Below are 18477 nucleotides of genomic sequence, written 5' to 3'. Positions count from 1 at the left end.
TCCATTCATTCAAGCAATTATTTCATTCCCCCATTCATTTGTTCCCTGAGCTCACAGACAACATTCATTCCCCAAGTGTATTCCCTGTTATGTGCTCTTATAGAACCCTTTTACCTGCCTTTGGTAATACTCACTGTCTAACTTCTCTACTAGGCTGTAATGTCTATAAGAGAGGGCTTTGAAAGGAATTATTCTTCCTGGAGAACTGTTATGCCCATTATTTGTTCCAGTTCTGAAATACAGTGTAAAGACAAGAACAGGGAATGAAAACACTTTACCCTTATCTGTCCATAATCCAGCTTTGATGCCAATGTTTTTACCCAAATAAAGGTCGAAATGGATAATGAGTTGTTGTAGAAATAGAGGTAGGAAAGGAAAGGGTAAAGTTCGCCATAAGTATTATAAGTTTGTGGGGGACAATATGATATTCTCTCCAATATTGTCACATAGTGAGTAAACAAAGTCACAAAAAATATTCATGGCTTCAAGTTTAATTTATTTCCAATGAGACTCTGGTCATTACAGCAATAAGATATTTTTTTTCTTGGATGCTTAAAATATAGGGGAGACAGTTTACTATGGATAAATATCCGTAATGCATAATATTCTTAATAAAAGATAGCAATATGGTTATTTTATGCTTCCTTTCTTTTCTCCAAATAAGTACTAATTCAGGTGTTTGGAATTACTTTTTTTTTTTAATAGGCTATTTTTGGAGCAGTTTTAGGTTTACAGAAAAGTTGAATGGGAAGTACAGAGTTCCTATATGCTTCCTTCACACTTCCTCTCCAGCTTCCCTTTTTATTAACACCTTACATTACTGTGGCACATTTGTTACAATTGATGAGGCTATATTGATATGTTATTAACAAAAATCCATCATTTACACTGGGGTTCACTCTTTGTGTTGTACATTCTACAGATTTTCACGAATGTGTATTTTTGTGTATCCATTACTACAGCATCAGGCAGAACAATTTTATTGCTCTAAAAGTGCCCTATACATTACCTACTTATTCCTCCCCTGACCCCAGCTCCAGATATGGGCTGGGACATTTCACTGGTGCCCTGCTGGTCCTACTTCACAGTACTACACAGAGTTGGGCTCTGTTTTGTGTTAATGTTAGAATTATTGGGAAAAGGATGTAATTGTCCAAGCAGGGAATACTGCTGAGTGTTTGTAATACCTGATTTGGACTTAAAATTTATTCTTCCACTTGATGTAAAAACATGCAGATATTAATATAATTTCATAAGCAGATATAGGGTTACAACTGAGCCTAGTTAAGTTTTCCCTTGGAAGCAAGCAGATAAATATAGATCAGGCAGAGGTTTTTAACTTATCCCTGTATGTATCTGGAATAAGAGATCCTCCTTTCATGGTGAAAATGATAAAAGCATCTGCATATGGGGATGTAACATTTAAAAACTTTTCTCCCCTCTGTATAAAAGTCTTACAAAGAAGATTCTTAGAGTTCGTAAGAAATTTTTGTGGTCACCTTATTCAATTCCTTATTTTTAGACAAAATTACCCATAAGCCATTTTAAAAAGACTTTTTTTGACAATTGTTATTTAGTTTCTATTTCATAATCATAAACTTAACTCTGCAATTGGCTAGGCATGGAAAGAAACAAGGAAAAACATGGAACCCAAAGGGAACTGCAGTAAGAGCACAAAGACTCTCGGCTACTGCGAACAAATGGGTGGAGTGTGCTCTCCCGAGTTACAGAAGGAATAGTCTGGTGGTTAAGATAAAACGCAAGTCAAACTAATTAGAGTTGTCCACAGTCAGCAATGGTGATCTTCTTGCTGGTCTCACCATTCCTGGACCAAAAGCGCTCCACGGGCTCCACAATATTCATGCGTTCTTTCACTTTGCCAAAGACCACGTTTGCCATCCAACCACTCAGTGTTGGCGATGCAGATTAAAAACTAGGAACCATTTGTGTTGGGTCCAGCATTGGCCACGGACAAGATGCCAGGACCTGTATGCTTTAGGATGAAGTTCTCATCATCAAATTTCTCCCCATAGATGGACTTGCCACCAGTGCCATTATGGCTTATGAAGTCACCACTCTGACACATAAACCCTGGAATAATTCAGTGAAAGCAGGAACCCTTATAACCAAATCCTTTCTCTCCAGTGCTCAGAGCATGAAAGTTTTCTGCTGTCTTTGGAATCTTGTCTGCAAACAGCTCGAAGTAGATGCGGCCCAAGGGCTCACCTCACCAGTGGTGTTGGAGAACAGAGTGGGGTTGACCATGGCTGATAGTACAGGGCTCCCGGCGTAGCATCTGCAAAACCTAAAAAGACTTTTTTTAGAATTACCGTAGAAATACATTATACATACCAGGAGCAGTGACTCACGCCTGTAATCCCAGCACTTTGGGAGGCTGGGGTAGGAGGATCACCTGAGGCCAGGAGTTCGAGACCATCCTGACCAATATGTCCCTACAAAACCCTGTCTCTACAAAAAATACAAAAATTAGCAGGGCATGGTGGCTCACACCTATAATCCCAGCTACTCAAGGAGAATTGCTTGAGCCTGGGAGATGGAGGTCATAGCAAGCCTACATCTCACCACTGTACTCTAGCCTGGGTGACAGAGAGAAACTCTGTCTCAAAAAAAGAAAAGGGAAAAGAAATACATTATACAAAGTTCAGAACTCATTTTATTGTTTGACACCCCCGCGGTGAAAAGTCTATCTAGACATACTTAAATTTCATCATGTGATTATATTCTTATTCCCCACCTCATTCTTAATTCCTCAACAGGAGGAACCCTATCTTCTGGATAGCAAATTTTCACAAATGTTAAGATCGTTAGGTCTGCTTTCCACTGTTTCTTCTCACAGCTAAATAATTCTGGCTTCTTTTCTCATCAGGTCTTACTTCCCATTCTTAAATTATCTTTGTGGAAATGATGAGAAAACATACAGTATAAGAATAACAACTTAGTGTCATGAAACTGTCCTCCAGTGTACCAGGCCATTTCTCACTTACAAATATTCACAATGTCCACTGCACTTTCTTCCATGGAAGACTCTCCCTTAATATTTCTGAGCTTCTTCTTAACATGTGATTTAATTAATTAGCTATTTGCGTGCAATATGTAAGACGTGGTATGGTTCTAGTCCTCATGGGGTTTATAATTTATTTGGAGTGACCTCAAACCATAAAAAGTGGATATAGGTCTGGAATACATGATTTAGACCTTACATATTATAAACATTCTGAGAGAGAATGGGAATTCCAAGGCTGATTTGGAGAATATTTCATGGATGTGTACTGGGAGTGGCTGGGAAGGTTTTATAGGATTTGGATGGGCAGGGAAGGGGAAATGAAGATAGTCCAGACAAGAAGTCTAACAAGAGCAAAGCCTTAAAAGCAAACTCCATAAACTGAGTAAGAAAAGATGAGGTCAGCCAAGTGGAGGCAGAGAAGGAGGGGGTTGTGAACAGATTTGAAGTCAGTCAGAGGAGCTAATTGGAAACTGTTACAAGAAACCAGGAATTGTTGCAGGCTTAAAAAGATTCCTATTTTAATCCTGACTCTTGTTGCAAATGATAGAAACAGCCAGTTTTGGCAGAAAGGAGAATCTATCCGTTTATATATCCAAACCTAGGGAAGGAGGGAAATAGAATTGGTCCTCAGACAAACTGAACCAAGGATGCGAATACCGCTAGGATTCTCTCTCTCTCTCTCTCTCTCTCTCTCTCTCTCTCTCTCTCTCTCTCTCTCTCTCTCTCTCTTTTCTTCATCTTTGCTTTGCTGACATGTTTTCTATGATATTAGAGCCATAGTCATCAACATTTTCTGGTTTGCATTTTCCTGAGAGTCTCATCAAAGAATGAACTTTTTTTCCTAATTCCAGCTAAAAGAGAGAGCAGAAGGAAGGAAGGAAGGAAGAAGGGAGGGAAGGAAGAAGGGAGGGAGGGAAGGAAGGAAGGAGGGAGGGAGGGAGGGAGGGAGGGAGGGAGGGAAGGAAGGAAGGAAGGAAGGAAGGAAGGAAGGAAGGAAGGAAGGAAGGAAGGAAGGAAACTCGAATGCCTTTAGTTACCTTAGTGTGTATCACATGTTCTCTCCTGCAACCAGGGTAAAGAAAGAGGTACCTCTTTAAACCAACAAAAATCAGAAGACAGAAGGAAAAAAAGAAAAAAAAAAAGAAAGAAAGAAAGAGGTAGCTTGATTGGCAGCATTCCTAAGAACTACAGGGTTGAGTTAGGGGCTGGGTTGGGAGGAGCAGTTCCAAAAGAAATTTGCTGTCTCCAGAAGAAAAAAAACAGGACAGAGGAAATAGCAGATGTCCCCTATAGTAACATTTATTGAATTGTTTTTGTTGTTGACACTCTACACAAAAGTAATGCAAGATCATTTGAAAACTAGAAATATTGCTGAAACACAAAGAAGTAAAAATTAACATCACCTAAGTCACAAACCTAGAGATAACAACCCATTAACACTTTGGTATCCTTTCTATCAGTTTGTTTTTTCATATGTATTGTGCATTGGTATGTATCTGTGTTTGGGTGTGATAGAGTCATGCCCCACCTCACAAAAGATATCCATATTCTAATTCCTGGAACCTATGAATGCAGGTTTATTTTACATGGCAAAAGAGATTTTGCAGTTGTAATTAAGAATCTTGAGATGAAAGATTATCCTAAATTATTTGAAGGGCCCAGTATAATTGCTGTGGTCTTTATAAGAGGGACACAGGAGAGTCAGAGTCAGAGAGAAATTGGAAGATACTACCTGGCTGGCTTTGAAGATTGAAGATGGAGCCCTAAGCCAAAGAATACAGACAACCTCTAGAATCTAGAAAAGGCAAAGAAATGAATTTTCCCCTAGAGCTTCTAGAAGAAACAAAGTTCTGTTGACACCTGAATTTTAGATCACTGAGACTGATTTTGGACTTCTGACCTCCAGAACTCTAAGATAATAACTGTATTGTATTAAGCAACTGAGTTTTATGGCAGTTTGTTACAGAGGCAATAGGAAATTAATGCAATAAATACATATTCACCTTTCTGGGCTTGGGTTTTTGTTTTCAACAATATCAGACTCATACAGTACATGATGTTTTGTGATGTATATTTTTCAAAATAAAAACATTGTACATCTTTATTGTTGTTGTTTTTTAGCAGAAAATTTGTGCGAAAGTGGTCCTGGTAGTGGCAGAGATTGGTTAGGAGTGTTTCAGAGAGGAGAGGGGGTTTACAGGAAACCGGCCCACAGCGTTCTGCAAACCCCTGGTATGAGATGATGGTTTCAAGAGGGGTGGTGGCAGAGAGAACAGTGAGGAAGAGACAATATAGGGATATTTGAAAGGCATGACTGATGGGACTCAGTGACAGCACTTAGGTAATGTCATGTTCTTTGGCATAGCTGTGCCTCAAAGTGTATAACTGAACAAAAGTTCTAGTGATCAGCTATGCATCTGTTTACTTTGTTTGTTTCTCCATGACATATTTTTCAAATGACTGTTCTCAAGCAGCTCAAAGAATCATACAAACATGACCATGAGGTAGCAAAGGGAGAGAGTGATTTCTTTTTTCTTTCTTTCTTTCTTTTTTGAGACAGAGTCTCCCTCTGTTGCCCAGGCTGGAGTACAGTGGCATGACCTCAGCCTCCTGGGTTCAAGCAATTCTCCTGCCTCAGCCTCCCGAGTAGCTAGGACTATAGGTGCATGCTAATTTTTGTATTTTTAGTAGAGACAGGGTTCCATCATGCTGGCCAGGCTGGCCTGGAACTCCTGACCTCGTGATCCACCCACCTTGGCCTCCCAAAGTGCTAGGATTACAGGTGTGACCCACTGCTCCCGACTGATAGTAATTTCTTAACTCACTCATCACTGCTTTAAATGAATTATAAAGGAAAATGTGTTTAATGCTAAACGTATAATATTAGGAGAATCTAAAAATGTTTTTCATTAAATAACAGGACTTTGAAACTTCCATAAAAGCACATTTTGCTTATACGTTACATACATACATGTTGAACATCAAATCTGGAAACCTAGATAATACTTCATTTTTTTTTTACAGATTGAACCTCCTTGATTACTTCTGGGGTATATTAATCATGCACATTTATTCGATGAAAATCTCAGACACAAATCATCTGAAGCAAAGAATCACTGATAAATAGGCAGGGGTTGATAGACTGAATTAATGCACCACATTCATTGCAATTTTGCACATGACCAGACTGACCAACATGGAGAAACCCCATCTCTACTAAAAATACAAAAATTAGCTGGGCATAGTGGCGCATGCCTGTAAGCCCAGCTACTCGGTGGGCTGAGGCAGGAGAATCGCTTGAACCCGGGAGGTGGAGGTTGCAGTGAATCAAGATCGTGCCATTGCAATCCAGTCTGGGCAACAAGAGCAAAACTCTGTCTCAAAAAAAAAAAAAGGACCGGGTGCGGTGGCTCACGCCTATTATCCCAGCACTTTGGGAGGCCGAGGCGGGTGGATCACGAGGTCAAGAAATCTAGACCATCCTGGTCAACATGGTGAAACCCCGTCTCTATTAAAAATACAAAAATTAGCTGGGCATGGTGGTGCATGCCTGTAGTCCCAGCTACTCAGGAGGCTGAGGCAAAAGAATTGCCTGAACCCAGGAGGCGGAGGTTGCGGTGAGCAAAGATCGCGCCATTGCACTCCAGCCTGGGTAACAAGAGTGAAACTCCATCTCAAAAAAACAAAACAAAACAAAAAACCAAATAAAAGAAAAGCATACAGAGACACCAGACACATGACTGCAGAGATGACCATGTGAAGACACAGGGAGAAGACAACCACCTACATGCCAAGATGAGAGGCCTCCAAAGAAACCAAGCCTGCCAACAGCTTATCTCGGACTTCCAGCCTCCAGAACTGGGAGAAAGTAAATTTCTGTTGTGTAAGCAACTGAGTCTATTTCTTTTTGTTATAGCAGCCCTAGGAAACTAATCCAGCAATGTCTTAGACACTGTGATAGAAGGTAGAGACTGGATATTCAGTGATTAAAAAGGCACAATTATTAGCCTTGAGGACAACCCAGTTCTTTATTTCCAGCAAGCTAAGAACAGATCCACTTGGATGTCCACCATAACTTCAAATCCAACTTGTCCAAAACTGAACTCATGCCCCTCAGCTGCCCTTATGGTTAGCAGACATTACTTTGTAGGGTATGGAAAGCTGTAACTCTTTCCTGTGGTTTCCTCATCACTCAGCACAGTGCCTTGAACTCGACAGGCACTTGGTATCTATCTGTTGATTCAGTGATGCTATCAATCCTCTGCTTTCAATATTCCTGCAGTCTAAAAACCCTGGAGTCATCTTGGACTCTTCTTCCTCTTACCCTTGTCCAATATGTCCAATTTTCTTACCCTGGTCCAACCTGTTACCTGTGTCTGTCAGTTTTTCCAAATGTAGTTCAATCTTCCTCCTTTGTCATTTCTCATCATTTCATTCCTGATTAATACAACCAGACTTCTGATTGTTTACCTTACTCCTAACTTTCTTCAAAACGTTGCCAGACTTTTCTTTTTTTTTTTTTTTTTTTTTTGAGACAGCATCTCATTCTGTCACCAGGCTGGAGTGCAGTAGCGCAATCTCGGCTCACTGCAACCTCCGCCTCCCTGGCTCAAGCAATTCTCTTGCCTCAGCCTCCCGAGTAGCTAGGATTACAGACGTGTGCCACCATGCCCAGCTAGTTTTTTGTATTTTAAGTAGAGACGGGGATTTAACATGTTGGCCAGGTTGGTCTTGATCTCTTAACTGCATGATCTGCCCGCCTTGGCCTCCCAGAGTGCTGGGATTACAGGTGTGAGCCACTGCACCCGGCTGTTGCCACACTTTTCTTAACCATATCTCTCATCATCCTTTCCTTGACAAATACTGCTGAACTTTGCTGTGTGCAAGACGACATGCAAGGTGATAAAGAAAATACACATATGAAGTCACGGTCTTTGCCCTTTGAAGACTCATGTTTTTTGTTTTGTTTTGTTTTGTTGTTGTTGTTGTTTTCAAGACTGAGTTTTGATCTTGTCGTCCAAGCTGCTCATGGTTTTTCAGAGGAGTCAGACACATGCACGAAATGTTCTAATACCAATATCTAGAGTTTTTTGAGAACACATAGGATGTGGCAAATACGGGGAACTGGGGATGAAGGAGACAGCTGAACTGTAATGAATAGAAGCAGACCAGACAGAGAAGAAAAGGAGATTCTAGACAGAGGGAATGAATAGTAATTGCAAGGGTGTGGAGTTGGAAAAATGGCTGGCACATTCAAAAATGGACTCTACTGCATTGGTTGTTAGACCTCTTTAGCTCTAATAAAACAATTTCCCCAGTGTTTACTTAAAAAAAAAAAAAAAACGGAAGTTCAGCTTCTGCCATTTTTTTCCCACTACAGGCATTTCTGAGATAGGTGTAACATTTTTGGCTTATTATTAGGCACTAAACACAAGTCATTCACTCACTCTATTATGTGTAGTTAATATTACTGGTAGCAATTGAGTTATCACCTTGAAAATCTGGCTTAATAATTGCACTCTAACATGTGTATAGTCAGAGAATTGCTGAGTTCTAGTTGGTTGAATTAATTTGTGGTCTGACTGGTATAGACGTCAGAATGCTCACAAGGGTTCAGGTTATTGTGATAACTATTCTTGCATAATAGTTTGTTTTTGTTCTAAGTACATATCTGGAAATGTCCAGTTTTATAGCTTTTGCCGATAAAAAGCCTCTCCAGAAGGACCACTTTTTTTTTTTTTTTTGAGACAGAGTCTTGCTTTGTCACCCTGGCTAGGTGCAGTGGTGATATCTTGACTCACTGTAACCTCCAGTTCTCCTGCCTCAGCCTGCTGAGTAGCTGGGACTAAAGGTGGCTTCACCACGCCCAGTTAATTTTTTGAATTTTTAGTAGAGACAGGTTTTCAGCAATGTTGGCCAGGTTGGTCTCAAACTTCTGACCTCAGGTAATCCACCCGCCTGGACCTCCCAAAGTGCTGGGATTACAGGCGTGAACCACCTCGCCTGGCCCAAAAGGGCTACTTTTTTTTTTTTTTTTTTTGGTGAGATTGAGTCTCACTCTGTTACCCAGGCTGGAATGCAATGGTGCACTCTCGGCTCACTGCAACCTCCAGCTCCCAGGTTCAAGTGATTCTCCTGCCTCAGTCTCTCAAGTAGCTGGGATAACAGGTGTGCGTCACCATGCCCGCGTAAATTTTGTATTTTTAAGTAGAGATGGGGTTTCACCATGTTGGTCAAGCTGGTCTCGAACCCCTGACCTCATGATCCACCTGCCTCAGCCTCCCAAAGTGCTGGGATTACAGGCGTGAGCCACCGCGCCCAGCTAAGGGCTACTCCTTAGAAAAAAAAAACTAAAATAATTTTTTATTAGGTGTAGGTATGTCATACTCTGTTTGCTACATATTTATATCACATAGGGTATTTAAATCTCACTTATATGCAAGAAGCAGAAATATAGTTAAAGGCAAGGATCAAGTGTTCAGCAGTTGTTAATGTTTGACTGGGAGGAATGAGATGCCTCCAATTTGGGCTTGATTCACTCCTCTTTTACTACCCCAACTCTGATTCTCCTCTTGGCATTCAGATTCTAAGTGTGAGCTAAGTATCATTTGTTCCATGAAGTTATCCTAACCTGCTCTAACCTCTGTTGATTTCCCTCTTCCCTTAACTACTATTGTACTTACAGTCTGTATCAGAGCTTCATATTTAGTTGTTCTCTGGTTATTTCCTATGTTTTTGTCTCTATGTTTATGCTATTTGGAATAAAATTTCTTGAATGCAGAGTTCCCCTTTTAAAGTAAAATTATTTTTCATTAAATAATATATATACTTTACATTGTTGTTTTCCTCAACATTTTAAGAGATTTCTCTTCGTAACTATTGGTGTAGTGCAATTCATTTAATTGCCAATTAAAGAATACAAATTTGTTGTTAAAAGATAAAGTAGGAAAAGAAAGCACCACAATCATACCACTCTGCAATAAACACTTCATCTTCTTGCATTTCCTTCTAGGTTTTTCCTATATATGTTTTCTCATGGGTTCATATTGTACATAATATTTGTAACTTTTTAATCAACATATTGTGAACGTCTTTTCATGTCAAAAAATACTTGACGAATCATCATTTTCTTTTTTTTTTTTTTTTGAGACAGTGTCTTGCTCTGTCACCCAGGCTTGAGTGCAGTGGTACAATCTTGACTCACTACAATCTCTGCCTCCGAGGTTCAAGTGATTCTCCCACCTCAGCCTCCCAAGTACCTGGGATTACAGGTGTGCACCACCATACCCAGCTAATTTTTGTATTTTTAGTAGAGATGGGGTTTCACGATCTTGGCCAGTCTGATCTTGAACTCCTGACCTCAAGTGATTTGCCCACCTCAGCCTCCCAAAGTGCTGGGATTAGAGGTGTGAGCCACCATGCTTAGCCTTCATTTTCTTAAATAACTTCCCATGGCTAGACATTTAGGGGATTTCCAAATATTTGCCATTATCCCACAATATCCTAGCTAATGTTTTGTTCTTACCCCTTTGAATATCTACTGCCAACTGCCCTACAGAAAAAGTTTGCAATGACTACTCCCACTTGCAGGAATAAGAGTGGCTGTTTCTTCCCATTTTTGTCAACAATGGGTGGAATCATTTTTAAAAATCAGAGACTATTTCATGTATTTCTCTAGTGATTCTAGACAGAGCTGGGGACACAGTGAACATTAAGGAAATAAATGTAATTAATTTGATAAATGGATTAATAATAGTGTTTTCTCCACTACTTATGGCTGCTAAAGTTGAGTTTTGCTTTTTTTTTTCTTTTTTGAGATGGAGCCTCACTCTGTGGCCCAGACTGGAGTGCAGCGGCGCTATCTTGGCTCACTACAACCTCTGTCTCCCAGGTTCAAGTGACTCTCCTGCCTCAGCCTCCTGAGTAGCTGGGATTACAGGCATGCGCCACCATGTCTGGCTAATTTTTGTATTTTTAATAGAGATAGGGTTTCCCCATGTTGGTCAGGGTGGTCTCAAACTTCTGACCTCATGATCCGGCCTCCCAAAGTGCTGGGATTACAGATGTGAGCCACTGCACCTTGCCAGCTACTGAAAATTTAAAGTAATTAATTACTGGCCAGGCACAGTGGCCCATGCCTGTAATCCTGGCACTTTGGGAGGCAAGGCAGGTGTATCATCTGTGGTCAGGAGTTCAAGACCAGCTGGTCAACATGGTAAAACCCCATCTCTACTAAAAATACAAAAATTAGCTGGGCATGGTGGCGTATGTCTGTCATCCCAGCTACTCGGGATGCTAAGGCAGGAGAATGTCTTGAACCTGGGAGGTAGAGGTTGCAGTGAGCTGAGATTGTGCCACTGCACTCCAACCTGGGCAACAGAGCAAGACTCTGCCTAAAAATAAATAAATAAATAAAGTAATTAAATTACTCATTCACTCAACATATTTACACTGAGTATGATGGTCCTTGATTTGCTTACTAAAAATTAATATAGCATTCAGAAATGAAACAAATACTTTATAAAATACTGAAACATAAATTAAAACATTAATAACTTGTTTCAAAGGCAATGTGTATAGAAGCTACTCTTTTGTCCCAGAGTCCTAAGAGGTCTCTTGAAAATTAAAAAAAATTGTCTCATTTTTCTAAGAATAGGAAGTACTAAAATTCCTCCTTTGGGGATTAAGAATATGAATTTAGGATAAGAAAACTCTCTCATCCATTAGCTATTAGAGTTTTCAGAATCAGGGGAATTGTGACAGAGAAGAAGTCAAAATCTGGTGTGGATTTTCATAGTACCAGACATTTCCTTCTATGTGCAGGGGGAATAAAATCAACACTAAAATTTTGGGGCAGAGTTATAATGTTTCTATCAATTCCTGGAAGCTTATTTTATTTAAAGTTACTTCAGGGATAAGACAACTAGATGAATGTTCTATTTAGTTGGGTAATTTAATTTTATTATACGTCTCCGTTCAATTATCAGAAAGATCATATGAAGGTGATAATCAGTCCCACTTCTCCAGTACAAATTTTTTAATCTTATATAAAATATTAACCATTAAAAATTAGCATATCTTTTAAAATTACTGATTCAAAATATCATTTAAAAGGATATATTCCATAATTTTTTATTCTTCTCCCCATGATTGGTGGAAGGTGCTAGAATGAGTTTGTAAATTGTAAAGCAGTTTGTACTGGAAAGAGAATGTGACTGGGGTCAGAAGATACAGACCCTAGTCCAGTATCTTCTAGCAACAGCTGTTTAACTTTAGGCAAGTCACTTCATGTCCTGAGCCACCGTCCCCTTTACTACAAATCAATGTCTGGTTTCAGTCAGCATTTCCCAAAGTGTGTACTGTGGAACACTTGTCTTATAAGATGTTCCATTGGAAAAAGGGTTTCATGGTTGAATACATTTGGGAAGCACTTGTATATAATATCTACCTCAGAAATTCCCAATGCTCATTAAAATATTAAAACCACCAGAAACCTCTCTAGTTTAGAAACCCATTGAACTGTTTAACCTAGCTTTCTCATTTATTAAAGGAACTTAAAATTTTGAGGGGAAATTACACCTACTAAAATCTTGTGGGACTAGAGTTCCAAAGAACACACTTTGGGAAAAGATAGACTAAGATGCCTGGATGTATGGTACTATTCTTTGTCATACAGGCATTCAGCCAGTTCCCTAAAACCTGCTCTTTTTTCCACGCTCTTTATTTCAGAGGTCATCACCATTCATTCTCCTAAACCTGAATCCTGAGAGTCACTTTAAATGTCTCCATTGCATTCACTTCCTCATATCCAGTTATATATTCTGTAGATTCTGCCTCCTTAATATGTCTCCCATCTAGTTCCTCCTTCCCGTTTTATGACCTCTTGCTTTTAATGAGACCTGCAGCACACATCTTATTAGGTTTTGGGTTGTTATCATCACCTCTTAATTTTCTCCCGCTCCAGTCTGGTCTTCTTGGTCTCCAAAACACAAACTCAGTTGCTCTGGGGGCTAAAAAACTTCAAAGATTTATTATTCATTACATTTCCCAGAGTGTCCACTTCAAACTCCTTAGTTTAGCAAGAGCCACTTCATGAATGAAGCCCTTATCACCCTTTCCTCCAAACTCTTTAACTCTTCTCTGTGTCTGTTCTGACAAAATGGAATTACTTACCAATATGGTTTGGCTCTGTGTCCCTACCCAAATCTCATCTTACAGCTCCCATAATTTCCACCTGTTGTGGAAGAGACTCAGTGGGAGATGGTTGAATCATGAGGGTGGATCTTTCTCATGCTGTTCTCCTGACTGTGAATAAGTCTCATGAGATCTGATGGTTTTAAAAATGGGAGTTTTGGCCGGGTGAGGTGGCTCACACCTGTAATCCCAGAACTCTGGGAGGCTGAGGTGGGTGGATCACGAGGTCAAGAGATTGAGACCACACTGGCCAACATAGTGATATCCCATCTCTACTAAAAATACAAAACAATAGCTGGGCAAGGTGGCACATGCCTGTAGTCCTAGCTCCTCAGGAGGCTGAGGCAGGAGAATCACTTCAACTCGGAGGAGGAGGTTGCAGTGAGCAGAGATCTCGCCACTGCACTCCAGCCCAGTGACAGAGTGAGACTCCTGTCTCAAACAACAACAACAACAACAACAACAACAAAAATGGGAGTTTCCCTGCACAAGTTTCGCCTGCTCTCATCCATGTAAGATGTGACTTGCTCCTAATTGCCTTCTGCCATGATTGTGAGGCCTCCCCAGCCATGTGGAACTGTAAGTCCATTAAACCTCTTTTTCTTTCCCAGTATCAGGTATGTCTTTATTAGCAGCATGAAAACAGACTAATACACTTATGGCGCCTCTAAAACATCGTGATGTTTGGTGCCTCCACACACCTGTAAAGATATTATTTTCTTTGTTTGGAATGCTTGCTCCCTCCTTCTTCTGGTTAGCTCCTCCCTGTCATTGAACATTCAGTTCAAGAGTCTCTGCATGGGAAAGGCTTTCCTGACCTGGGAATGGACTTTTAATCTAACAGTGACTTCCTTACCAGCTTTACCCACAGACTGCATGATTTTTTTGGGGAGGTAGCATCATGTCATGTCTTTCTTGTCTTTGTATTCCTAGGCCTTAATTGAAGCTTAATAAACTCTTATTGAATGAATGAATGATTTAATGGTTTAAAGAAACTGATAACACTTTTCTCAATGACTGAAAGTGACCTTTTTCTCTTCTAATTAGCCTTGATCTTAGGCTAAGCACTTGGAGGAAAGAGGTGGCTAACACCTATGTAAAAGGCACTCAATGGTCTATTTTTTTAAGGAAATTTCAATGAATCATCTTCCTTGTAGGGTACCACACAGCCTAGTACATTGAATAACTACAGGATTCATTGGGTTTGGTACCCAGGTGTGTCTAATGTCAACAAACTTGGTCACAAGGGAAATGAGATGAGAGACTAGATAGATTTGTATAAAATTATCACTTATGAAACATTTTAAAGCATTTATTAATTTGTAAATACTTACTGTGCAAGATACTATGTTAGATATTGTGGAAGATACAAGGATGAATAAAGTGTTGTATTGCATTCATTTTGAGAGAAGAACTTCTTGAAATAACTAGGTGGCAAAATGATGAATTCCACAAGAAAGGAAGAGAAGTCTAAAAGAAGTGGTCAAGCAGGATCATCCTCATTTATAAGAGACAGTGTTATTCTATACAAGAATATGGACGCACCTATTGAACTTAGAATACAAAAGTGCAGTTAAGTTTCGAAAGTACAAATATCTCAGGTGTGAAAGGCAGCCAGTATCTGTATTGTATGGTGCTAAATACCAGTTTGGAACAGATTGTACAAAAAAGACTGAAACCACTTGAAAGTCCTCAAGAATATCAGGAAGTAAAAATGTAATTAACCAGACCAGGATTTGGCCCCAGGACAGAGAAATGAACACTCTTGTTTTAGAGAGGGCTCTAGGATTTCAGAAATGTACAGTCAATAATTCTTTGTGAAAATTCAAGATAACAGAAATTCTTAGCAAGCAGAGGGTAAGACATGAAAAGGGAACGTTCATTGCAACCCATTTCAGGTCACACTCCCAAATCCTCAATTGTTTTAATGCTGTCAACAAACTTACTTTGCATGTGGCCAAATATAACTTAATTCTATTTTTTTACTTGCTTTGATCAACTTTAGGTGACGGTCAAAATAAGGACATAACTTAAAATCTAAAAGTCTAAGTCAAGCCTGCATCAAAATAATCAGCAGCTGAGCTTAGCGATAAGGAAAAACGCGGATACGTTACTACTACCCAATTCCGATAGGGTCAGGGACAAAAATTAAGGAGGCAGGATAGATTTCGAAATTTAAAAACTAATTAAAGGTCATCTAAATGTCCCATTTCTAAATGCTTCCCAATACGCGGCATGAAACTGCAGAGAATTTTTGGTCAAAATGGGATTTCTGAAAGAAGGGCCTCACAGATCTCAACAACAGTGGTCCTATAAGTGTCCGAGCCAACCCCGGATGCGTTTCTGGAGTCTCGGCGTAAAGGTGGATGCGTACATCTCCCCGACAGACCAGGTCGAGGTTGCCGTGTCTCCCAGGGCGCTCGGACAGAGGCCTCTGAGCCCGCTTCTTAGGAAAGGAGAGCAGGGGGTGGGGTTTTCCTCCCCACTCATTCATTCTCTGATTCACTGGTTCCTGGAGGCAGCTCACAGGGACTTGCGGAGGAAAGGCGAGGCACGAGAGGAGCCGCGGCTGGGTGCGGCCCGGCGCCTGAGGGGAGGGCAGGCGGGGGGGCGGGGGGCGGGGGGCGCGGGCTGGAGGAGGGCGGCGGGCGCGGCGGCCTGCGCCGGAAGTGAGTGGTTGGCGGCGGGCGGGGGCAGCTCTCTAGGCCCGCGGCGAGTCGGCCCCACAGTCGGCCGGCCCTCAACGCCGCCCTCTGCGTCTCCTCTGGACGCGGCCACACTCCGCTCCGCCGCAGCGGGGCGCTGCAGCCGCCCCGCCCCCGCTCTCGCCGCCACCGCCGCCGACGCCTCCCGCCAGCCAGTCAGTCAGTCAGTCACTGAGCGCGCGGTGCGGGAGTTGCCGGCCTTAGCTGCGTCTCTGGCGAGGAAGCGCCGCGCCTGGGGAGGAGGCAAAGGCAGCGGCTGGAGGAGCGCGAGCGGCGGCTTCCCTACCTCGGGCCGTGACGGTAGCTGGGGTCGCGTGAGGGCCGACCGGCTGCCGCGGTGAGTGCTCAGCCTCGCCCTCGGGGCCAGGGTAGGGAGCCGGCCGGGTGCGGAACCCTGAGGCGCTCCTGCCGCTCCCGCCTCCATTTTCCCGGCGCCCGGTCCCGCCATCTGGGCGCGGTGCGGGTGGCCGCAGCCTGGGGCGGGGTCGCTGCCAGGTTGGGGCTGGGACCTGGGCTGGCTGGACCGCGCCCGGCCAGTGGGGGTTGGCGGGGCCTGGACTGCACCCTGCGCCCCTCGGGACCGCGACTGAGAGACAATGAGATAAGGGGCCGCCCGGGGAGGGTGCGGTTAGGGTTCTCCGACCTGGCATTGGCGGCTGGTGGCCCAGGACCGGAGGGAGGAAAGGACTCTTCCTGACCAGCCGCAGAAACCAGCCACTGGATGTCGGATTGCTTGGGTTTCGATGCCCACATCTTTCGTAGATGAGTTCAGTGCAGAGATTTTGGAAGGCGGGGCGCTTACTGTGTCTTTCTAATTAAGCAGGCTAAGCAATTGCTTCATTGCTTTTTAACCCTATCTCCTCTCGCGGTGTGCATTATACATTCCCGCCGGAAATCCAAACTGCAATTCATGGCGGGGAGGGGAGGGGGACGGAGGGAGGGGGCAGTGTGATAGTATTAGGATGCCTTCGTGTTAAGACAGGTTGGAAAATGTGGTTTTCTTAAGGCAGTGACTTAGGGTGTCCCCACTGTGTGAGATGGAAACCGCATAAACCTTATAAGCTCGAAGATATTGTTTAATACGAAATAAGAGTCTTGGGGGAGTTACATGTGTCTTGCGTGTGTGCATTTCTTAAATTCTTTGGGAAGATCCGTTGGGGAAACCGTTGGGGAAATCCGGGAGAATGGAAAAGTTCTTCACTCAGTCTTGTAATAAGGGTTGATGCTGTCTGCAGCATTTCTCAAGGAGATGGGGAGAGCTGCTTATGTAGGTAAAATCCAGTTAAGGAATAATAAAGGTAACGGGTTAGGAATGAGATGTGATCGGATTATTAAAGGGTCCTATTGAGTCCATTGGGATATTAAATTCAGCATTTATGGAATACCTACCCTCTGTCTGTTATGTCAGGGGACACCAGATGAACAAGCATGGGGTGGTGGAAAGAGCTTTTTGGAGCGGGGCAAACCGTACGCCCTGGAATTGGCTAGCAACGTGATGTTGGGTAAGCTGTTGGATTCTGCAATAGATTCCCTGTCAGTAAAATGGAAATAACACCACCTGTTTACCACCCCAGATGTTTTTCATGCAGATTAAATGAGATAATGTATGCAAAATGCATAACACCTTGCCTGGCACAGAGGTATTTATCAGCACCTTAAATTCCTTTCCTTCTCGGGGTGGTTTTTTTTTTGGGATGCGGTGCAGGGGGTTAGTGAATGTAGGTAATTGTAATACAGTGCATCATATAATAAAATGTTGAGGTGTAGAATAGGAGAGCGAAGAAGAGACATTAATTCTATATTGAGGAGGGAATGCACGAAAGCGTCGGCATTTAAGTGAAACCTTTAAGGGTGAGTAGGATTTCAGCAGATTCAGACGGGAAGGGGGAGGATATTTCACGTAGTGGTGGTGCTATCCTTTGAGAGCCGAATTGAGGAGGACCTTGGGGGAGGGGCAAAATGGAGACGTTCAATAGCTTTTAACTCTTGTTGAGTCTGACCTTCAAAGATTGTCTCGGTTATTTTGCTTTTTGTGTGGTGAATTTTCCAGAAACCAGATATAGCTCTACTCAAGTAAGTACAAAAAGCTTAATTCATGATTTTTTGAATTAGACATTTTGTATTAGATTGCTGTCTCTTCTGTTTGAATGTAATAAAGAATTATTTGTAGATGTTGCCTTGTGATAAACATTAGCTTTGTTAGAAGCAGCAGCTAATTTTTCAGACCCAGAGGTCTCACTAAGATTATAGAGTATGTGGCTGGATGAAAGGAGTGGAGTAGTGGGCATATTGGGTGTGTTTTCATAAATATTGAACACTTTATTTTCAGAAGAGGTGTTTTTAACCATTGTCTTTGATTATGAGGTCTTTTGGTTTTACTATTCACACTATTCACAGATTCTTGGCTACACATTATAGAATTTCATGGCTTTGGGTGCCTTGGTTTGGAAGTGATTGAATGTCAACATTCTTGTTGTTAATACCAAACACTTAGTTTTAGGAAAATTAATATTAGTGAAACAAGACGTGACCTCAGGCAGATGACTTTTCTTG

The 18477-nt window shown here is 41.9% G+C and overlaps 1 protein-coding gene and 1 long non-coding RNA gene across 16 annotated transcripts in view; one reads left to right on the top strand and one right to left on the bottom strand.

Moving 5' to 3' along the window:
• Positions 1 to 475: 475 nt before the first annotated feature.
• On the bottom strand, positions 476 to 16699 carry LOC128932416 (uncharacterized). Its single transcript, XR_013519066.1, has 2 exons — positions 16568 to 16699; positions 476 to 2305 (listed from the first exon to the last, which is right to left on the bottom strand). It is a non-coding gene; the product is annotated as an uncharacterized LOC128932416 (long non-coding RNA).
• RAPH1 (Ras association (RalGDS/AF-6) and pleckstrin homology domains 1) overlaps positions 15712 to 18477 on the top strand; it is a 91082-nt gene continuing 88316 nt past the window's right edge. For 10 of the 15 annotated variants that reach the window (XM_035305415.3, XM_078328242.1, XM_078328241.1 and 7 more), the window contains exon 1: positions 16079 to 16261. The gene's annotated coding sequence lies outside the window, so the exon portion shown is untranslated. Of the gene's footprint in view, positions 15793 to 16078; positions 16262 to 16301; positions 16420 to 16551; positions 16691 to 18477 lie in introns of those variants that run through there. The other 5 variants (XM_078328243.1, XM_054257811.2, XM_035305408.3 and 2 more) reach the window with 3 other exon arrangements.

Source organism: Callithrix jacchus, chromosome 6 (genome assembly GCF_049354715.1).
Source record: "Callithrix jacchus isolate 240 chromosome 6, calJac240_pri, whole genome shotgun sequence".
NCBI lineage: Eukaryota > Metazoa > Chordata > Mammalia > Primates > Cebidae > Callithrix > Callithrix jacchus.
Note: the sequence above shows the minus strand (reverse complement) of the source record. Positions and strands in the feature narration are given on the sequence as shown.